Genomic DNA, 22,333 nt, shown 5'->3' with positions numbered 1-22,333 from the left:
AGTGGCAGATTTATGCAATTGTTTAATGAGTTCGTTTGTATTGCAGATGCAAATTGCCGGCCGTCAGCTGTCATTGCATTTTTATTGAGCTGCTGGCATTATGGTGGTGGCGTTCGTCTCGTGGCAGATAAGTCGTCAGTTAGGATTGTAGCTCGGTATATCACTGAGGAAAGCCAGGTGCGCCGCGTCTTGTGGCCATAGCGTCAGGATTGGCAGCTTGGGGCCGCCGGTTCGAGATTTGTTGCAGAGGGCCGCCGCAACGTGATAGGCATGGAAATGAATGTAAGAATTGTATTTGGTAAGTATTATATATGTTATTTGTTTTTTATGATTGCATTAATTTTTGTTGTTTCAGGTACATTGAGTGGAATTTAATTTAAGGTAAGTATTATATTTGTGTATATTTGTTTATAAAGTTGCGTTTGTTATTGTTTTTCATGTACTTAAGGAGGAAGCTAGTCTGGGGTGAGTATTGTATTGCTTTTATAATTGCGTTGATTTTTTTTGCTTTTCAGGTACGTTTTGTGAGGGCTAACTTGGAGGCCCTTTTTATTGTGTTATTGCAGCTGGAATGCCGCGATTTTGGAGTCATCAAGTTGGCAATTAGATAAGTATTATATTATAAATATATATTTCCCAGTAATAGCTTGTGTTCCCTTGTTTCAATAGTTGTAGTCTTGGAAACTGGAGCTGCGTGCTTGACATCAGCAGGATGGAGCCGTCTATTATCATCTGCTACTTTGTCTGTCCGGTTTGTTATTGTCTATATGCTCTTGAGTAATTTTTGTATCGAATTCTTATTTATTTTCCTTTTATTGCAGGTTAGCGGAGAATTCGTTGAAGATACGATACTGAGGAGAAATATTCGTTTTAAGGACAAATTTTGCAGCTTATTAATGTGGCAACAGCACCGCGCTAATTATCCTTATTAATGCAGTGGCGTCAGGAGAAGGAGACGGCATCATAAAATTGTCAACTTTTTGTGTTTAAAATCGCGAAAGTTGGCGATTTTGTTTTGTTTTTGCGGTGCCTGTCTCTTGTTGTCGGTTGCGTTGAAGGATTTACGTGCGTGGCGTCAGGAGGATGGAGTCGCATATATGTATCCTGCTAGTTTGCCTGGCAAGTTTTGCGTTTTTCTGTGTGTCCTTGATTACTTTTGTATAGTATTCTTATTGATTTTCCTTTCCTTAAAGGTTATCGGAAGATTATTGAACATACGATACTGCGGAAAATTATGCAATTTAGATAAGGATTTTGAGGCTTTTAAATGTGGTGTCAGCTCCGCGATAGTGATCCTTGATAATGCAGTGGCATCAGGAGGTGGAGACGGCGTCGTAAAATTGTCAATTTTTTGTGTTTATAATCGCGAAAGCTGCCGCTTTTGTTTTTCTTTTGCTGAGACCGCCTCTTCTTGTTGGTTGCATTGGATCACCAGTTGGCTGTGGTCAAGGAGGTAGAGCAATATTTGATTGTTTTTTTTAAATTTCTTATTGGTTTATTGTTTTGTTTTCAGATTTTAGCGTCAACTAATGTAGACGCTCGTCGATCTGGGAGATTTTAATTTTTACTTTGTAGGTGGAGGTTTATTTTGCCTTTGATTACATTTTATGCAATATGTAGGTACAATTATTTGAATTTAGAGATTAACATTGCATGAGGTTAGTTTGGGGCTTGGACATAGTTAGTATTTAATATTAAGTTAGTATTTTTTTGTAAGCTTTAGATTATAGACAGAGACATGGACTGGTAACATTATCGTCTTGCATATTTTGTTTACATTAATAAATTGTAGTGATTTTACAAAAAACATTGAAATTTAGGACTAACATTGTGTAATTTATTTCTTTTCAGGTACCCCCGCCAGAAGGACGGAAGCATCGAGTCGCTGAGGAGCCTAAGGAGTCATCACAGGTGAGTTTTTGTTGTGTGTTGGCTGTGGACTGTTGCGGCCGCTGGAAGTGGGCCACTTGCAACAAGTTTGTCCGGCCGGAGTTGCAGGTGAATTGTTCTCGGTAGCAGCATGCCGCGCCGCCGTCATTTGGTGAAGATCCGTTATATCGTCAGTGGCAGATTTATGCAATTGTTTAATGAGTTCGTTTGTATTGCAGATGCAAATTGCCGGTCGTCAGCTGTCATTGCATTTTTATTGAGCTGCTGGCATTATGGTGGTGGCGTTCGTCTCGTGGCAGAGAAGTCGTCAGTGAGGATTGTAGCTCGGTCTATCACCGAGGAAAGCCAGGTGCGCCGCGTCTTGTGGCCATAGCGTCAGGATTGGCAGCTTGGGGCCGCCGGTTCGAGATTTGTTGCAGAGGGCCGCCGCAACGTGATAGGCATGGAAATGAATGTAAGAATTGTATTTGGTAAGTATTATATATGTTATTTGTTTTTTATGATTGCATTAATTTTTGTTGTTTCAGGTACATTGAGTGGAATTTAATTTAAGGTAAGTATTATATTTGTGTATATTTGTTTATAAAGTTGCGTTTGTTATTGTTTTTCATGTACTTAAGGAGGAAGCTAGTCTGGGGTGAGTATTGTATTGCTTTTATAATTGCGTTGATTTTTTTGCTTTTCAGGTACGTTTTGTGAGGGCTAACTTGGAGGCCCTTTTTATTGTGTTATTGCAGCTGGAATGCCGCGATTTTGGAGTCATCAAGTTGGCAATTAGATAAGTATTATATTATAAATATATATTTCCCAGTAATAGCTTGTGTTCCCTTGTTTCAATAGTTGTAGTCTTGGAAACTGGAGCTGCGTGCTTGACATCAGCAGGATGGAGCCGTCTATTATCATCTGCTACTTTGTCTGTCCGGTTTGTTATTGTCTATATGCTCTTGAGTAATTTTTGTATCGAATTCTTATTTATTTTCCTTTTATTGCAGGTTAGCGGAGAATTCGTTGAAGATACGATACTGAGGAGAAATATTCGTTTTAAGGACAAATTTTGCAGCTTATTAATGTGGCAACAGCACCGCGCTAATTATCCTTATTAATGCAGTGGCGTCAGGAGAAGGAGACGGCATCATAAAATTGTCAACTTTTTGTGTTTAAAATCGCGAAAGTTGGCGATTTTATTTTGTTTTTGCGGTGCCTGTCCCTTGTTGTCGGTTGCGTTGAAGGATTTACGTGCGTGGCGTCAGGAGGATGGAGTCGCATATATGTATCTGCTAGTTTGCCTGGCAAGTTTTGCGTTTTTCTGTGTGTCCTTGATTAATTTTGTATAGTATTCTTATTGATTTTCCTTTCCTTAAAGGTTATCGGAAGATTATTGAACATACGATACTGCGGAAAATTATGCAATTTAGGGAAGGATTTTGAGGCTTTTAAATGTGGTGTCAGCGCCGCGCTAGTTATCCTTGATAATGCAGTGGCATCAGGAGGTGGAGACGGCGTCGTAAAATTGTCAACTAATGTAGACGCTCGTCGATCTGGGAGATTTTAATTTTTACTTTGTAGGTGGAGGTTTATTTTACCTTTGATTACATTTTATGCAATATGTAGGTACAATTATTTGAATTTAGAGATTAACATTGCATGAGGTTAGTTTGGGGCTTGGACATAGTTAGTATTTAATATTAAGTTAGTATTTTTTTGTAAGCTTTAGATTATAGACAGAGACATGGACTGGTAACATTATCGTCTTGCATATTTTGTTTATATTAATAAATTGTAGTGATTTTACAAAAAACATTGAAATTTAGGACTAACATTGTATAATTTATTTCTTTTCAGGTACCCCCGCCAGAAGGACGGAAGCATCGAGTCGCTGGAGGCCTCGAGAGTCATTGGAGGTGAGTATTAGTTGTGTTTTGGCAGGAAATTAGCTGCGGACGCTGGATGCGCGCCACTTGCAATATGTATGTCCGGAAAGCGTTGCAGGTAGTTTATTGGTGGTAAGTTTATCCCGCGCCGCTGTCATTTGGTGGTTTTCTCTTCCACCCTCAGTGGTAGATGTTTGCAATTATTTATTTAGTTTGTTAAATTGCAGGTCAGCTTCGCCGGTCGTCGGGAAGAGGAAGCCTGAAGAAAGATCCCGCACAGCGGTCGTCACGTAGTTTTGGAGCTGCTGCCATTATTGTGGTTGGATATGTCTCGTTTTGGCAGAGGAGTCGTCAGTGATGATTGTGGCTTGGTCGTTCATCTAGAGTGGCTAGGTGCGCCGCGTTTTGTGGCCATTTCGCCAGGGTTTGCAGCTTGGAGCCTCCGGAACGTGATTAGTTGCCGAGGACCGTCGCAACGATTGGAGCCGTGGAAATGGAAGTAAAATTAGAGATTGGGTGAGTATTATATTTGTTATTTGTTTTGTGATTGTGTAGTTTTGTGTTTTTTCAGGTACATTTGGTGGGAGGTAAGTATTATATTTATAATTTATTTGTTTTTATAATTATTGCATTAATTTTTGTTTTTGTTTTTTAGGTACATTAGGTGGAAGCTAATCTGGTGGTGAGTATTATAATTGTTTTTATGGTTGCACTAATATTTTGTTTTTCAGGTACGTTTTGTAACTAATTAGGAGGCCCTTTGTTTTTGAAACATAGCAACGGAAGAGCCGCGGGTTTAGTGTCGTCGTTGTTGTTGCTGCTGGCTTCACTTTTAGATACTGTTGCGCGCGCGCCTCTGTCTGTTTTATAATCTCAACTGACTTGCAAAATTGGGCTAGGCGCGTAGGAGGCTTTTTCTATAGCTCAAAGGCACGGCGGAATATCGATATGCTTTCAATTTCCCTGCAGCTCGTTATCGATATTTCACGCCTTTTTTTTTTGGCGGGCTTTTTGGCTATTATCTTTTTTGCCGCCAGTCTATCGCCTATCGGGCAGAAATACTAGAAATGTTCAAGTTAGTATTTTTGTATTGTATTGAGGACCCATGCGGAAAGTAATATGCGACTAGGTAGGTTCCCATCCCAACACCCTGGCGAGAAGGTTTATCCACCCCCCGAGAAAAAGAAGGCTCTCCCATGGAGATTATTATAATTATTTTTTCATGAAATAAAAAAAACAACAATTAAATATTGTTAAAGTAGTTTAAATTGTAAAGTAATGTATATATTGGTATGCATATGCTGTAGATTCCAATTAATAAAATTTACAAAAAAAAAAACTTTATATTTGATAGGAGCTGCTAGAGTTTACAAAATATAAAACAAGCCTTGTGATAAACGTCAAGTTCATATACATTGTCAGTAGAATATTTGAAGCTTCCAAATGCCAATCAACTGATTTTGGCACCATACCATACCTTTCAGGCCTTTGTGCTGTAATATAGAAGTAGCCCCGTGAAAACGCACTCAACTGCATTCGCTGTCGTATTTTAATTGAATTTAAGCGGAGAGCAGCTCTCGCGTTCGTCTAGTCGCGCTTGGTCAGTCGTGAGGTGACAGTGTTGCAACTAAAATGGATTATGAGCCATCCGAAAAGATCATTGGTAATCGCTACCATGTCATCCGTAAACTGGGACTTGCAGGCAATGAGATATGTGGCAATTAAAATTTTCAAGTCGGCACCGCACTTTGACAAGACGATAAGGCACGAAATAAAGATACTCAAGACGGTGCGCGAGACCGATCCATCGAATCCACGCCGTAGCAAAACCGTCCAGATGCTGGACGACTTCAAGATCACCGGCCTTAATGGCACCCACATTTGTGTTGTGTTCGAGATGCTGGGTGACAATCTCCTGAAACTCATACGGAAGTCCCAATTACGCGGTATTCCACTGGCCAACGTCAAAGCTATTACCCGCCAGGTGCTGGAGGGTCTTGACTATCTTCACACGTGCTGCCAGATCATCCACACGGACATAAAGCCCGAGAATGTCTTCCTGTGCGTGGACGAGCCTCATGTGCGCTCACGCTCCGTGGAGAATACATCTTCAGCTACGAATGGACCGCATTCGGATCTAACCCTTTCAACACTTCCTCCGGCGCCGCAAGCAAAGCACAAGGCTAAACAGGATCCGGCGTTAGAGGAATGCAATGTCAACGTAAAGATCGCCGATCTGTGCAAATCTTGTTGGGTTAATAATCACTTGACTGAGGACATTCAAACGCGCCAATATCGGTCACTAGAAGTTATTATCGGTGCGGGCTATAACACCTCTGCGGATATCTGGAGCACTGCATGCATGGTATTCGAACTGGCCACCGGTGACTATCTTTTTGAGCCACACTCCGGCGAATCGTACACCCGCGACGAGGACCATTTGGCCCACATCATCGAGCTGCTGGGTCCAATACCGCGGTACATTTTGTTAAACGCCACCTATGCGGCGAAGTCGTTTACCCGTTCCTGCGAGCTACGAAATATCTCGGGCCTTAAGCCCTGGGGCCTAATGGACGTTCTTCTGGAGAAGTACGAGTGGTCGCAAAAGGATGCGGCGTCATTCGCTTCGTTCCTTAAGCCCATGCTCGAGCTCGATCCGAACAAGCGTGCCACCGCTGCGGAGTGTCTGCAGCACCCGTGGCTTAGATAAGATACGATGCAACCTGGTTGTTGGCTGCGTGCCACCCAGCCAGCAACAGCAGATGGAGGGGGAGCTCTAGCAGGAACCGGAACAGGAAAAGGAACAAGAGCAATAGCACTAAAAGGTGGATCACCGGCAGTAACAGCAGACGGAGAAGTTGGCAGGGGCTATATAGAATCTTCGGCATCGGTGGCTACTTTGGCTTCCATCTCATCAATCGCTTCCATATCGGCTGCAGCAATGGCGGCACTGAAGGACGGACCTTATTTGGTTGCACCCTTCGTAACCACAGCCTCAGCACCACCCACTCCACATCCCCACGCATCCATTTCGACAAACACGGCCAGCACAGTGCCAGCTACACCTACACGTCGTCGCATCGCTCCCGAAAACGATTTGGACTTGGTTGAGGACTTGGGTGTGGCACTTGCTCAAATAGAGGACCCGCAGACACCCACCAAGAACAAATCGCATCGCTTTTTCTGGCGCAAGGCACTGCAACGTGTCTTCCAGCGTCGTAAGTGACGGCGTCCCGCTGCCCCGCTGGCATCGTCCCGCCCGTCGCTGTCGTCGTCGCAACCTGGCTGAGATGCATCTGCGCCTGCTGTGCCACTGCGTGCAGCCCGCGTGGCCCTGCTCAGCTGCATCCGCTGGCGAACCCTGGCAACATACGCAACAACAACTTTTACTTCAGCAACCACCAAAGCATCAGCAGCCAGCCAGCATTACAGCAGTCTCCGTGATCCAGTTAACTCAATTAAATTGAAATTATAATATTGTATTACCGCCTACACGAACACGTCCCCACGAATCCTGTACATAGGCTCGACAGTTCTCGATACCATTATTCATTTTTATTTAAAGCGACGCATAAGAGTGCGATGGTAGAGCATGAGCAAGGGCCGCATAGAAACCATATATGTGTTAGTGTACATTTACCCGAGATGCGAATCGGCAAATCTACATTTATAAGAGTACATAGTTAAATGAAATGGAGTCGATCCATCGATGGGTGTCTCACACGCGCCATCGTCGATTCGATGGAATAGGGCAGTAGGGCAGCGCGTCTGAATTTTTATAAGCATATGTATATGTACATGGATGCTGAACATAACAATAATGAAAACGTAGTTAATTAGTTTATCCTCGGCTTAGTGATCGACATGATCAATTTGAAATGGCATTAGTAACTCTTAAACACGTAACCTGAAATAGAAAAGCGAATGCTTTTCTATAACGTAACAACCACAAGTGAAAGTATCCTTAATTAAACCATCCGCCTCAAAAAAATCGTATTGTTCAACATTAAATAGTAGAGCAAGCGCAAAATAATTGCGGCTTTATCAAATAGATAAATGTTCAAGACACAGACACACCAAATTTGGCACTTTATCAAGACTAGAGCCACACAAAATTTATGAAATTTTTCTGCCCTATCACGTATATATAATTAAATGTTTGCAATACTCATATGTGAAAAAAAATATAATATAAGTTAGTATTTTTTTTGTAAGCTTTAGATTATAGACAGGGACATGGACTGGTAACATTATCGTCTTGCATGTTTTGTTTACATTAATAAATTGTAGTGATTTTACAAAAAACATTGAAATTTAGGACTAACATTGTGTAATTTATTTCTTTTCAGGTACCCCCGCCAGAAGGACGGAAGCATCGAGTCGCTGAGGAGCCTAAGGAGTCATCACAGGTGAGTTTTTGTTGTGTGTTGGCTGTGGACTGTTGCGGCCGCTGGAAGTGGGCCACTTGCAACAAGTTTGTCCGGCCTGAGTTGCAGGTGAAGTGTTCTCGGTAGCAGCATCCCGCGCTGCCGTCATTTGGTGAAGATCCGTTATATCGTCAGTGGCAGATTTATGCAATTGTTTAATGAGTTCGTTTGTATTGCAGATGCAAAATGCCGGTCGTCAGCTGTCATTGCATTTTTACTGAGCTGCTGGCATTATGGTGGTGGCGTTCGTCTCGTGGCAGAGAAGTCGTCAGTGAGGATTGTAGCTCGGTCTATCACCGAGGAAAGCCAGGTGCGCCGCGTCTTGTGGCCATAGCGTCAGGATTGGCAGCTTGGGGCCGCCGGTTCGAGATTTTTTGCAGGGGGCCGCCGCAACGTGATAGGCATGGAAATTAATGTAAGAATTGTATTTGGTAAGTATTATATATGTTATTTGTTTTTTATGATTGCATTAATTTTTGTTGTTTCAGGTACATTGAGTGGAATTTAATTTAAGGTAAGTATTATATTTGTGTATATTTGTTTATAAAGTTGCGTTTGTTATTGTTTTTCATGTACTTAAGAAGGAAGCTAGTCTGGGGTGAGTATTGTATTGCTTTTATAATTGCGTTGATTTTTTTGCTTTTCAGGTACGTTTTATGAGGGCTAACTTGGAGGCCCTTTTTATTGTGTTATTGCAGCTGGAATGCCGCGATTTTGGAGTCATCAAGTTGGCAATTAGATAAGTATTATATTATAAATATATATTTCCCAGTAATATATAATATAATAATATAATAATTTCCCAGCTTGTGTTCCCTTGTTTCAATAGTTGTAGTCTTGGAAACTGGAGCTGCGTGCTTGACATCAGCAGGATGGAGCCGTCTATTATCATCTGCTACTTTGTCTGTCCGGTTTGTTATTGTCTATATGCTCTTGAGTAATTTTTGTATCGAATTCTTATTTATTTTCCTTTTATTGCAGGTTAGCGGAGAATTCGTTGAAGATACGATACTGAGTAGAAATATTCGTTTTAAGGACAAATTTTGCAGCTTATTAATGTGGCAACAGCACCGCGCTAATTATCCTTATTAATGCAGTGGCGTCAGGAGAAGGAGACGGCATCATAAAATTGTCAACTTTTTGTGTTTAAAATCGCGAAAGTTGGCGATTTTATTTTGTTTTTGCGGTGCCTGTCCCTTGTTGTCGGTTGCGTTGAAGGATTTACGTGCGTGGCGTCAGGAGGATGGAGTCGCATATATGTATCTGCTAGTTTGCCTGGCAAGTTTTGCGTTTTTCTGTGTGTCCTTTATTAATTTTGTATAGTATTCTTATTGATTTTCCTTTCCTTAAAGGTTATCGGAAGATTATTGAACATACGATACTGCGGAAAATTATGCAATTTAGGGAAGGATTTTGAGGCTTTTAAATGTGGTGTCAGCGCCGCGCTAGTGATCCTTGATAATGCAGTGGCATCAGGAGGTGGAGACGGCGTCGTAAAATTGTCAACTAATGTAGACGCTCGTCGATCTGGGAGATTTTAATTTTTACTTCGTAGGTGGAGGTTTATTTTACCTTTGATTACATTTTATGCAATATGTAGGTACAATTATTTGAATTTAGAGATTAACATTGCATGAGGTTAGTTTGGGGCTTGGACATAGTTAGTATTTAATATTAAGTTAGTATTTTTTTGTAAGCTTTAGATTATAGACAGAGACATGGACTGGTAACATTATCGTCTTGCATATTTTGTTTACATTAATAAATTGTAGTGATTTTACAAAAAACATTGAAATTTAGGACTAACATTGTATAATTTATTTCTTTTCAGGTACCCCCGCTGGAGGCTTCGAGAGTCATTGGATGTGAGTATTATTTGTGTTTTGGCAGGAAATTAATTGCGGACGCTTTATGCGCGCCACTTGCAATATGTATGTCCGGAAAGCGTTGCAGGTAGTTTATTGGTGGTAAGTTTATCCCGCGCCGCTGTCATTTGGTGGTTTTCTCTTCCACCCTCAGTGGTAGATGTTTGCAATTATTTATTTAGTTTGTTAAATTGCAGGTCAGCTTCGCCGGTCGTCGGGAAGAGGAAGCCTGAAGAAAGATCCCGCACAGCGGTCGTCACGTAGTTTTGGAGCTGCTGCCATTATTGTGGTTGGATATGTCTCGTTTTGGCAGAGGAGTCGTCAGTGATGATTGTGGCTTGGTCGTTCATCTAGAGTGGCTAGGTGCGCCGCGTTTTGTGGCCATTTCGCCAGGGTTTGCAGCTTGGAGCCTCCGGAACGTGATTAGTTGCCGAGGACCGTCGCAACGATTGGAGCCGTGGAAATGGAAGTAAAATTAGAGATTGGGTGAGTATTATATTTGTTATTTGATTTTGTGATTGTGTAGTTTTGTGTTTTTTCAGGTACATTTGGTGGGAGGTAAGTATTATATTTACAATTTATTTGTTTTTATAATTATAGCATTAATTTTTGTTTTTGTTTTTTAGGTACATTAGGTGGAAGCTAATCTGGTGGTATTATAATTGTTTTTATGGTTGCACTAATATTTTGTTTTTCAGGTACGTTTTGTAACTAATTAGGAGGCCCTTTGTTTTTGAAACATAGCAACGGAAGAGCCGCGGGTTTAGTGTCGTCGTTGTTGTTGCTGCTGGCTTCACTTTTAGATACTGTTGCGCGCGCGCCTCTGTCTGTTTTATAATCTCAACTGACTTGCAAAATTGGGCTAGGCGCGTAGGCGGGCTTTTTCTATAGCTCAAAGGCACGGCGGAATATCGATATGTTATCAATTTCCCTGCAGCTCGTTATCGATATTTCACGCCTTTTTTTTTGGCGGGCTTTTTGGCTATTATCTTTTTTGCCGCCAGTCTATCGCCTATCGGGCAGAAATACTAGAAATGTTCAAGTTAGTATTTTTGTATTGTATTGAGGACCCATGCGGAAAGTAATATGCGGCGACTAGGTAGGTTCCCACCCCAACACCCTGGCGAGAAGGTTTATCCACCCCCCGAGAAAAAGAAGGCTCTCCCATCGAGATTATTATAATTATTTTTTCATGAAATAAAAAAAACAACAATTAAATATTGTTAAAGTAGTTTAAATTGTAAAGTAATGTATAAGTAATGTATATATTGGTATGCCTATGCTGTAGATTCCAATTAATAAAATTTACAAAAAAAAAACTTTATATTTGATAGTGTAATAAGTAATAAGTAATAGCTCAGTGTAATAGATATTGAATAGCTCAGAGCGTCTGTTCCGTTTGAATCGTTTTATTTGAATGAATCCTATGTTGCTGTCTTTGGGTACAGCTACCCGTACATGGTGTTCTTACATATTGTACATATTGTATATACATATACATGTGTATGCAGAAGGCATACATATGTTATGTATGGCTTGACCACTTGAGCTGCTAAGTGCATGCTCAGCATTCTCACGCTCCGCGATCGGCTTATGTATAAGCGTTAGATCGTATTTCATTGGCTGGAGTGTTTATGTAAGTGCATGTGGTCTTTGATGTGAATTATGTTTATTTGTGTTTGCAACAAAGTGTCACAATGTATGTACGTTACTTATATATATGTAGAGTAGAGTTATAGTGAGGGTAGATACACTACACCTCCCTTTTTAGAGAAATGACGTAATATATGTAGTCATTTAATTAATTAAAACATTTTTTTTCTTATATTATTTCTTATTTATCCTTTCTATTAGAAAAAGTTTGGTCTCAGAATAATTTGTGTAAAAGAAATTTTTTTTTTTTTTATATTTTTTTTTTTGTTGTTTATAATTACGTTATGCTTCTATTTTTAACTTTCTTAGACAAAAACTTATTTAATTTTTTTTTTCGGTTGATCAGACCTTTTTTTTTTTTTTTAGTTATTTATTTTGTATAAAACGTTTCATTAATTATATATTTTTAACCTATCCTTATGAACTTTCTGTTCTTTGTTCTTTTTATTCCTAATTACTATGTTATTGTTTTCTTCGATTCTAATTACTTCGAATGGCCCTAGATACGTTGGTTCTAGTTTGTGACCTGTTTCGTTTCTTATTAAAACGTTATCTCCTACTTTTAGTTTAAAATCGCTAACTTTGTTATCATAACTGGTTTTCTGTTTTACTTTATTACTTTCTAATAATATGCGTGCTCTTTTATACGCGTTTTCTAGTCTAAATTTAACTTCTTTAGCGTAATCATCTATGTTATATATAGGGTCTATATTATCTATGTTACTAAATTGTTTTGCTAAATTACTAGTCTTACCAAATACTAGTTCATATGGACAGTAATTATGCGTTACGGATGGTGTAGTGTTAAAACAGTACACAAAATATTGTAACCATATGTCCCAGTCAGTTTTATCTACTGATATATATGAACGAATGTACTCATTGAAGGTTCGATGACTTCTTTCAACGGTACCTAATGTCTGGTGGTGGTGTGCTGTAGACGTTATATTGTCTATTCTCAGATATTTGCATAAGTCGGCTATAATGCTATTCTTGTATTCTGTTCCCATGTCCGTAATGAACGTCTTCATTGGACCGTACTTCAGAATGAATGATTCAAATATAGCTTTTGCGACTGTATTTGCATTTTTGTTGGGAATTGGTATGGCAACTAAATATTTTGTTAAGTCACAGATTAGAGTGACTGCATATTCATTACCATTTTCCGATTTGGGTAGTGGACCTATAGTGTCTACTATCACTCTGTCGAAAGCGCAAGTTGGTGTTTCCGTTATTGTAAGGGGTGTTTTTGTATGCGTCGTTGTTTTAGACGTAAGGCATTTTTGACATTTATTAACGTACTCTTTGATATGACGTGTCATATTTTTCCAATAATAATGTCTTTTAATTTTTGCTAGCGTTCTTGTAATGCCTGTATGACCTCCTTGAATTGGATCGTCATGGTATGTAAACAGTATCGCTTCTTGATCTTTTTGATCATATATTTGGGTCACCGGCTTGAGTAGCGCTACTCTCAATATTTTCAATAATTTATTGCCCATTTTTTTAAAAGAGTCTATTGAAATTGTTTCAAAGATCTTTTCGCTCGGTGCCACTTTGAGTTGGCTGATCTCATGTATACCGGCTTGTGTTTCAAGCCTTTGGAAGAACTGACCTAAGTCTAGAATTCCATTGGTGTACAGATCGCTAACATCAATTCTTGCTATAACTTTATTTCCATGTTTGAATAAACATTTTGATTCAGTTATTCGCAGAGTCACTACTTTTCGTATTTCGTCATTATTAATGACTTCATATACGTTGGGCTTAGAAGCGTTAACAAGAGTTTCTTCTTGTTTATTTATATTAGTATCTGCGCAGATATTTTTCTGTTTACTTTGCTGTCTTGTAGTGACTTTTAGTACATTTGCTGATATGTCTTTCAGCTCGTTTATAGTGATACGTGACAGTGCATCTGCCACAAAATTATCTTTTCCCTTTAGGTATTCTACAGTGAAGTCGTATTCTTCAAGCTCTAGTCGCATGCGAGTTAATTTTGAACTGGGATTGGTCATAGAAAATAGATATGTTAAAGGTCTGTGATCTGTTTTGATTGTGAAATGTTTGCCATAAATGTATGGTCTAAAATGGGTAATTGCCCAATGAATTGCCGCTAACTCTTGTTCCGTTGTACTCTTATTGCTTTCCCCTTTTGTAAACGAACGTGATGCATAAGATATTGGGAGCTGAATTCCGTCTCGGTTCTGGGTTAAAACCGCTCCACAAGCTTGTTTACTAGCATCCGTTATGATGCAAAATTCTTTGCGAAAATCAGGATATTGTAATAATGTGGGGTGCATAAGCTTTTCTTTAAGGTATTCGAATGCGTTTTGGCATTCGCTTGACCATTCAAAAGGAACATTCTTTTTACATAATCTAGTTATGTGCCGTGAATAGTCGGCGAAGTTCTTTATAAATCGACGATAATAGTTGCAGAATGCTACAAATCGTCTTGCGCTGTCTGCATCGTGAGGGACAGGATAATTTTTGATGACGTCATATTTTTTGTCATCTGGCAAAACTCCTTTGTCTGTGCATTTGTGACCTAGGAATGTCACTTCATGCATGAAAAATGAACATTTTTCCGGATGCAACTTTAGGTTATGTTTCCTACATATATTAAAAACATCAGTTAAGTTTTTAATCATGTGTTTTTCGGAACATCCTATCACCATTAAGTCATCCATATAAAGGAATGCCTGAGAAGGTTCTAAACCAGAGAATGATATAGTCATCATTCTCTGAAATGAATTTGGTGCTATTTTGAGACCAAATGGTAATCGCGTGAAGCGATATGAGCCATTGCTTGTTGAAAAAGATGTTATATTTCTTGAGTTTTCTTCAAGTTCTATTTGATGGAAACCTGACATCAAGTCAAGGCATGAAAAGTATTTAGCTCGACCTAGTTGATCTAAAATGTCATCAATTCTAGGGAGTGGGAATTTATCAGAAAGTAGTTTCTTATTAATTTGACGATAGTCAATTACTAATCGCCATTTCTTTTGTTCTGAATTCGGTAATGATTTTTTCGGAACTAGCAAGAGTGGGCTGTTATATTCAGATACAGATGGTTCTACGATTTTGTCGTTAATTAATTTCCCTACTTGTTTTTGAATTTCTTCGATATGGCTATGCGGGCTTCTGTAGTTCTTAATATAAATGGGTTCATCATCTTTAAGTCTTAATGTTTGTTTATAAAAATTATTTGTTGATATTGGTTCGGTTTCCAGTCCGAACACATCACTATACTTTGTGCATAATTCAGTTAATTGACTTTTAAATTGTTCTGGAAAATTTTTCTTCAGTAATGATAGTACTTTTTCGCTTCTATCTTCTAGATTGGTATTATGAATGTCATAATCTTTAAGATTTTCATATTTGATTTTGTTTACTTTGACCATTTGGTCGAAATTAGTGGTATTTAGAAGTCGAATATATACATTTTTTGATGCTGCTATTGTATTCGCAACATAAATTCCATTATGTATTTCCTGATTAGGAACGAATATTTGATCATTTACGCTATTGATGTCTATTTTCCGAATAACTTGTGATCTGGCTGGCAGAAGAACTGTATTGTTGCCAGCGCTATATGTTATTGGGACATATATTGGATAATTTAAATTTTGGGGTCTAATTATAAACCAGTCTTCACTTGGTTTGAAGTCAAGTTGGCAATTGAATTTTTTTATAAAGTCAATGCCTATTATTCCATCACATGGTATTGAAAAATTTGAGTTTACCAAATGAAATTCATGTGGAATAATATATTTTGTTGATTGAAGATCTATTAGGGTTGTTCCTTGAGACTTTATTACACCTTGGCCTATGCCTTGGATGTTTATTATTTTGTCATCCTGAATTTTGAAGTTATCTGAATTAACTTTTAAAAGTGAGATATCTGCACCAGTATCAATGAGAAATGTTAACTTGTTATCAGTTGAATTATTGTAAAAAGTTACGAATATATTAAGACTATAATTGATGGAATGAACTCTAGCATTTATTGATTGTTTCCTAAAGGGGTCTGTGAGTTTTCCGACGTGTTTTGCGTCACTCTCACATTGTTGGTATTGTAACCTTGGTTGGAGTTGCCGCGGCCTCTACCTTGGTTTCGGCCTCGTCTTCCTCCACGGTTGTTATAGTTATTACTATTATTGTTGCCTCGGTTGTAATTGTTGCCATTTCTGCCGCGATTATAACCTCGGCCCCCTCTATTATTGTTATTTGCACCTCGTCGATAATAGAGTACAGTGTTACTCTGACCTGTTATCTCCGTGCAGCTGTTTACAAATTTAGATATGGCATCATTCATGTTTGTGAATGTGCCTGCTTGCATGATAAGTTTTACCTTATCAATGGAGCAATTTTTCGTCATGGCCTTTACAGCTGTGGTAGTGCTGTATTTATTGGCAAGAGTTTGGCCTAAACCTTCACTGATATAGGCGCCTTCAAGGGCCTTTGTCAGTTTCTCCACCTCTTGGGTGTATTGGTTGGCCGTTTTACTCTTTTGTTGGAGACTGAGAAGCTTAGCTGATATAACTTCTACCGATTCTCCTTTAACTGCACTTGACAGTTGAGTAATGATTGCAGCAATTGTCTGCTCATTACTTATGAGGTTTCTTGCATGGCCTTTAAGTTTGGTTTTTATAACCGAAACAGCTAGAGACTCATGCTCACCTTTGATTGTATCTACAATGTTTAGAGCATCTATAAAACTTGTTAAGTTTTCAGCCTTACCGTCAAAGTCGGGTATAAGCTTTGATGCTGTATTCAGAAAATCAATATTGGACTGTGCCATTATGTTTTCTGTTTTAAATTTTTCCTGATTAGTGTCTTCAGCTAATGTTAATATAGCTGGGATTGTTAGGTTTAGTAGGTCTTTATCCTCGATGTCGGTATATTTTTCTTCCGACTCGGTGACCTCTAAATCGATTTCTTCTGGTTCTATTGATTCAGATTGTTCGTCTGTATCAATCGTTAAAGGGGTATTTAGTATTGTTGGAATTGAAATTTCCAAACTAAATTTCCTTTTAACTGCTATCAAGTTTAATCGAAGTTTGGTTAATAGTCTTGATAACTTAGACCAGTGTTCAGAATTAAGTGTTTCTCTATGTTCGTATATTAGTGTTCGTGCTTCATTAAAGCAGTCGACTAATGTAGATGCATGTTTTTTAATTGTTTCAGCCTGTATAGGCCTATTGGGCGATAAGCATTTATATGTCTTATCGAATTTAGTTTTAATATTTTTAATTGTTGTGCATATTTCATGCCATTCCATGCTCTAATTCTTACGAACTGTTATTATTTCTGTTGACCCTAGTATTGGGTTTGATATTTCTACAACTTCTGCGATAACATTTGGTATTGAATTTAATACCATGATTTCTTGTTCTCTTTCCAACCCGAACATTGGAAAGAACTCGCAGTTGTAGGTGTTAATGTATAATATTTGCAACTCGTAAAGGCTTACGGGTTGCTCGGCAAGTATAAAATATAGTCTACTTGCGAAGTGGGGGTCTCTACTTAATATTTCATTTATAGTATGTTTGATATTCTTTTTTTTTTTTTTATATATATATGTAAAGATAATTTCTATTTAATTGAATATTCGAAATTTGTACGCAGGGTACTACTTTAGACCTTATCTAGGTCCAATGCCTTACTCAAGTATTTCTTCTTGAGGCATCTGTTATGTAGTTTGTACAATTTCGTTATCATACTCGCACATAGCAGTACTACTATTATTATGAGGAGTACCGTAATTATTTTAAGTTCGGGCTGTGATACCTGAACTGTATTGATTACGTTTGCGGTGGAGTCCGCTATATTGGAATTTTTGTCTAACATAGTAGACAGTTCCGAAATGATTGTCTTTAGGGGGTCTATCTTCGGTATGGAATTATCTTTAATGCTCATTCAATTTTAATGACATGTAATATAATTGTTTTACTTATTAGGTTTCCTAATTTTATTTCTAATTTTTATTTGATTTGCCTAATTTTAAATTGAAGAGAGAATTTATTTTAATTTGTGTTGAATATTTTTATATATTCAATGAAACGTTTTTTTTTTTTTTGAAGTATTATATATAATGTTATTATATATAATATGAAAAATAAAAATCTATTTTTTCTTGTATTTTTAGAAAGAAAATTCTCTTTAAGAAAGTTATTTTTTTTTTTTTTAATCCATTTTTAAAATGTTACTCATTTAAATTTAAAATGTAAAATTTTATTTTTGAAATAGAAAATTTAAAGTTGTTAAAGTTACACAAATTATTTGCAACTGAGTATATATACTCAGTGCCAGAGACATGGAAATTTGATAGTGCTAATGTGGTTGGCTCACAAGTCACAATTTACAATTCAATAGGATTTAAAAAAAAAAAAAAATCTCCAACCACATTTTTTAGTATAAAGCCTAGCATAAAGTTTTGTTAGTATTTCCAAGCAGCGGTTTCCCGCCTCGGCTTGGGTTTATTTTAATTCTAAGGCAAATTGGGGCATTTGCATTTAAGCAGCCCGTTTGCGTGTCTTCGCACTTTGGCGAAGTTCTTGTTCAATGGCTTCCAAACGCTCTTGGTAGCGTTGTCGTGCTGATTCTTCTTTTGCCAACTGGGTCATTTCCTTGACCAGTCGGCGTTGTTGTAGTAGTTTAATCCTCCGTCCTGAGCGTTTGTGCTTTCGTAGTTGTTTCTTCTCCTGCCGTGCCCGGTACTCAGCTACTGTGAGTGGGCGTGGTCCATCGGCGTTGTTTAACTGCAACGCTTCCTCTAGCGTTGGCTGGTCCCGTTGCACTTGTGGTTGTGCATTGGCGAATTGTGGCTCGTCTGCCATCAATCGCCGCTTGTTCTTCTGTGTGTGCTGTGTTTGCGTGTTTTTGTGCGTTTTTGTGTGTGTTTTTGTGTGTTTTTGTGCTTTGTTTGTTTCAATTGAACATATATTTGCATTTAATGCGTCCAAGTACTACAAGTACATTTTAGTTATGTTTGTGTGTTCACACGTTGAATATAATAGGCACAAAATGTTGTTTTTTTTTTTTTTAACACAAACACAATACACGATACATAATCACAATACACAGAGGCACAACACAGAGGCAGACTCGAGACCAAGTCACGGTCGCCATGTAATAAGTAATAAGTAATAGCTCAGTGTAATAGATATTGAATAGCTCAGAGCGTCTGTTCCGTTTGAATCGTTTTATTTGAATGAATCCTATGTTGCTGTCTTTGGGTACAGCTACCCGTACATGGTGTTCTTACATATTGTACATATTGTATATACATATACATGTGTATGCAGAAGGCATACATATGTTATGTATGGCTTGACCACTTGAGCTGCTAAGTGCATGCTCAGCATTCTCACGCTCCGCGATCGGCTTATGTATAAGCGTTAGATCGTATTTCATTGGCTGGAGTGTTTATGTAAGTGCATGTGGTCTTTGATGTGAATTATGTTTATTTGTGTTTGCAACAAAGTGTCACAATGTATGTACGTTACTTATATATATGTAGAGTAGAGTTATAGTGAGGGTAGATACACTACAATAGGAGCTGTTAGAGTTTACAAAATATAAAACAGGCCTTGTAATAAACTTCAAGTTCTTATACATTGTCAGTAGAATATTTGGAGCTTCCAAATGCCAATCAACTGATTTTGGCACCATACCATACCTTTCAGGCCTTTGTGCTGTAATATAGAAGTAGCCCCGTGAAAACGCACTCAACTGCATTCGCTGTCGTATTTTAATTGAATTGAACAGGAAAAGGAACAAGAGCAATAGCACTAAAAGGTGGATCACCGGCAGTAACAGCAGACGGAGAAGTTGGCAGGGGCTATATAGAATCTTCGGCATCGGTGGCTACTTTGGCTTCCATCTCATCAATCGCTTCCATATCGGCTGCAGCAATGGCGGCACTGAAGGACGGACCTTATTTGGTTGCACCCTTCGTAACCACAGCCTCAGCACCACCCACTCCACATCCCCACGCATCCATTTCGACAAACACGGCCAGCACAGTGCCAGCTACACCTACACGTCGTCGCATCGCTCCCGAAAACGATTTGGACTTGGTTGAGGACTTGGGTGTGGCACTTGCTCAAATAGAGGACCCGCAGACACCCACCAAGAACAAATCGCATCGCTTTTTCTGGCGCAAGGCACTGCAACGTGTCTTCCAGCGTCGTAAGTGACGGCGTCCCGCTGCTGGCATCGTCCCGCCCGTCGCTGTCGTCGTCGCAACCTGGCTGAGATGCATCTGCGCCTGCTGTGCCACTGCGTGCAGCCCGCGTTGCCCTGCTCAGCTGCATCCGCTGGCGAACCCTGGCAACATACGCAACAACAACTTTTACTTCAGCAACCACCAAAGCATCAGCAGCCAGCCAGCATTACAGCAGTCTCCGTGATCCAGTTAACTCAATTAAATTGAAATTATAATATTGTATTACCGCCTACACGAACACGTCCCCACGAATCCTGTACATAGGCTCGACAGTTCTCGATACCATTATTCATTTTTATTTAAAGCGACGCATAAGAGTGCGATGGTAGAGCATGAGCAAGGGCCGCATAGAAACCATATATGTGTTAGTGTACATTTACCCGAGATGCGAATCGGCAAATCTACATTTATAAGAGTACATAGTTAAATGAAATGGAGTCGATCCATCGATGGGTGTCTCACACGCGCCATCGTCGATTCGATGGAATAGGGCAGTAGGGCAGCGCGTCTGAATTTTTATAAGCATATGTATATGTACATGGATGCTGAACATAACAATAATGAAAACGTAGTTAATTAGTTTATCCTCGGCTTAGTGATCGACATGATCAATTTGAAATGGCATTAGTAACTCTTAAACACGTAACCTGAAATAGAAAAGCGAATGCTTTTCTATAACGTAACAACCACAAGTGAAAGTATCCTTAATTAAACCATCCGCCTCAAAAAAATCGTATTGTTCAACATTAAATAGTAGAGCAAGCGCAAAATAATTGCGGCTTTATCAAATAGATAAATGTTCAAGACACAGACACACCAAATTTGGCACTTTATCAAGACTAGAGCCACACAAAATTTATGAAATTTTTCTGCCCTATCACGTATATATAATTAAATGTTTGCAATACTCATATGTGAAAAAAAATATAATATAAGTTAGTATTTTTTTTGTAAGCTTAAGATTATAGACAGGGACATGGACTGGTAACATTATCGTCTTGCATATTTTGTTTACATTAATAAATTGTAGTGATTTTACAAAAAACATTGAAATTTAGGACTAACATTGTATAATTTATTTCTTTTCAGGTACCCCCGCCAGAAGGACGGAAGCATCGAGTCGCTGGAGGCCTCGAGAGTCATTGGATGTGAGTATTATTTGTGTTTTGGCAGGAAATTAATTGCGGACGCTTTATGCGCGCCACTTGCAATATGTATGTCCGGAAAGCGTTGCAGGTAGTTTATTGGTGGTAAGTTTATCCCGCGCCGCTGTCATTTGGTGGTTTTCTCTTCCACCCTCAGTGGTAGATGTTTGCAATTATTTATTTAGTTTGTTAAATTGCAGGTCAGCTTCGCCGGTCGTCGGGAAGAGGAAGCCTGAAGAAAGATCCCGCACAGCGGTCGTCACGTAGTTTTGGAGCTGCTGCCATTATTGTGGTTGGATATGTCTCGTTTTGGCAGAGGAGTCGTCAGTGATGATTGTGGCTTGGTCGTTCATCTAGAGTGGCTAGGTGCGCCGCGTTTTGTGGCCATTTCGCCAGGGTTTGTAGCTTGGAGCCTCCGGAACGTGATTAGTTGCCGAGGACCGTCGCAACGATTGGAGCCGTGGAAATGGAAGTAAAATTAGAGATTGGGTGAGTATTATATTTGTTATTTGATTTTGTGATTGTGTAGTTTTGTGTTTTTTCAGGTACATTTGGTGGGAGGTAAGTATTATATTTACAATTTATTTGTTTTTATAATTATAGCATTAATTTTTGTTTTTGTTTTTTAGGTACATTAGGTGGAAGCTAATCTGGTGGTATTATAATTGTTTTTATGGTTGCACTAATATTTTGTTTTTCAGGTACGTTTTGTAACTAATTAGGAGGCCCTTTGTTTTTGAAACATAGCAACGGAAGAGCCGCGGGTTTAGTGTCGTCGTTGTTGTTGCTGCTGGCTTCACTTTTAGATACTGTTGCGCGCGCGCCTCTGTCTGTTTTATAATCTCAACTGACTTGCAAAATTGGGCTAGGCGCGTAGGCGGGCTTTTTCTATAGCTCAAAGGCACGGCGGAATATCGATATGTTATCAATTTCCCTGCAGCTCGTTATCGATATTTCACGCCTTTTTTTTTTGGCGGGCTTTTTGGCTATTATCTTTTTTGCCGCCAGTCTATCGCCTATCGGGCAGAAATACTAGAAATGTTCAAGTTAGTATTTTTGTATTGTATTGAGGACCCATGCGGAAAGTAATATGCGGCGACTAGGTAGGTTCCCACCCCAACACCCTGGCGAGAAGGTTTATCCACCCCCCGAGAAAAAGAAGGCTCTCCCATCGAGATTATTATAATTATTTTTTCATGAAATAAAAAAAACAACAATTAAATATTGTTAAAGTAGTTTAAATTGTAAAGTA

General features: G+C 38.9%; 7 long non-coding RNA genes and 1 pseudogene across 19 annotated transcripts; all 8 read left to right on the top strand.

The window, feature by feature from the left end:
• The first annotated feature begins 176 nt into the window (after positions 1 to 176).
• LOC117150119 lies at positions 177 to 656 on the top strand. The gene is made up of 3 exons (XR_004460700.1): positions 177 to 298; positions 356 to 381; positions 516 to 656. It is a non-coding gene; the product is annotated as an uncharacterized LOC117150119 (long non-coding RNA).
• Positions 657 to 1,800: 1,144 nt separating this feature from the next.
• Positions 1,801 to 2,717, top strand: LOC117150116. 2 transcript variants are annotated; one of them, XR_004460697.1, is made up of 4 exons: positions 1,801 to 1,911; positions 2,109 to 2,360; positions 2,418 to 2,443; positions 2,577 to 2,717. It is a non-coding gene; the product is annotated as an uncharacterized LOC117150116 (long non-coding RNA). The 2 variants fall into 2 exon arrangements; XR_004460696.1 differs by having other exon boundaries at positions 1,801 to 2,360.
• A 61-nt stretch (positions 2,718 to 2,778) lies between these two features.
• On the top strand, positions 2,779 to 3,528 carry LOC117150115. Its single transcript, XR_004460695.1, has 3 exons — positions 2,779 to 2,812; positions 2,883 to 3,198; positions 3,254 to 3,528. It is a non-coding gene; the product is annotated as an uncharacterized LOC117150115 (long non-coding RNA).
• Positions 3,529 to 3,634: 106 nt separating this feature from the next.
• LOC117150113 lies at positions 3,635 to 4,788 on the top strand. 6 transcript variants are annotated; one of them, XR_004460684.1, is made up of 4 exons: positions 3,635 to 3,669; positions 3,733 to 4,277; positions 4,333 to 4,348; positions 4,417 to 4,785. It is a non-coding gene; the product is annotated as an uncharacterized LOC117150113 (long non-coding RNA). The 6 variants fall into 6 exon arrangements; XR_004460685.1 differs by lacking the exon at positions 3,635 to 3,669 and having other exon boundaries at positions 3,679 to 4,277; positions 4,417 to 4,443; positions 4,493 to 4,788; XR_004460687.1 differs by lacking the exon at positions 3,635 to 3,669 and having other exon boundaries at positions 3,679 to 4,277; positions 4,317 to 4,348; positions 4,417 to 4,443; positions 4,493 to 4,788.
• A 415-nt stretch (positions 4,789 to 5,203) lies between these two features.
• Positions 5,204 to 7,427, top strand: LOC117150110 (annotated as a pseudogene).
• Positions 7,428 to 8,059: 632 nt separating this feature from the next.
• LOC117150118 lies at positions 8,060 to 8,703 on the top strand. Its single transcript, XR_004460699.1, has 3 exons — positions 8,060 to 8,170; positions 8,368 to 8,619; positions 8,677 to 8,703. It is a non-coding gene; the product is annotated as an uncharacterized LOC117150118 (long non-coding RNA).
• A 389-nt stretch (positions 8,704 to 9,092) lies between these two features.
• Positions 9,093 to 11,057, top strand: LOC117150111. Of its 5 annotated transcripts, none has more exons than XR_004460676.1 (6): positions 9,093 to 9,485; positions 9,541 to 9,739; positions 10,020 to 10,155; positions 10,251 to 10,539; positions 10,596 to 10,611; positions 10,680 to 11,057. It is a non-coding gene; the product is annotated as an uncharacterized LOC117150111 (long non-coding RNA). The 5 variants fall into 5 exon arrangements; XR_004460677.1 differs by having other exon boundaries at positions 10,236 to 10,539; XR_004460679.1 differs by having other exon boundaries at positions 10,020 to 10,539; positions 10,680 to 10,706; positions 10,752 to 11,057.
• Positions 11,058 to 21,091: 10,034 nt separating this feature from the next.
• Positions 21,092 to 22,070, top strand: LOC117150112. 3 transcript variants are annotated; one of them, XR_004460682.1, is made up of 4 exons: positions 21,092 to 21,570; positions 21,627 to 21,642; positions 21,711 to 21,737; positions 21,783 to 22,070. It is a non-coding gene; the product is annotated as an uncharacterized LOC117150112 (long non-coding RNA). The 3 variants fall into 3 exon arrangements; XR_004460680.1 differs by having other exon boundaries at positions 21,711 to 22,070; XR_004460681.1 differs by having other exon boundaries at positions 21,611 to 21,642; positions 21,711 to 22,070.
• Positions 22,071 to 22,333: the final 263 nt, after the last annotated feature.

Source organism: Drosophila mauritiana, unplaced genomic scaffold (assembly GCF_004382145.1).
Source record: "Drosophila mauritiana strain mau12 unplaced genomic scaffold, ASM438214v1 Y_33, whole genome shotgun sequence".
NCBI lineage: Eukaryota > Metazoa > Arthropoda > Insecta > Diptera > Drosophilidae > Drosophila > Drosophila mauritiana.
This window is presented reverse-complemented; position numbering and strand designations above follow the sequence as displayed.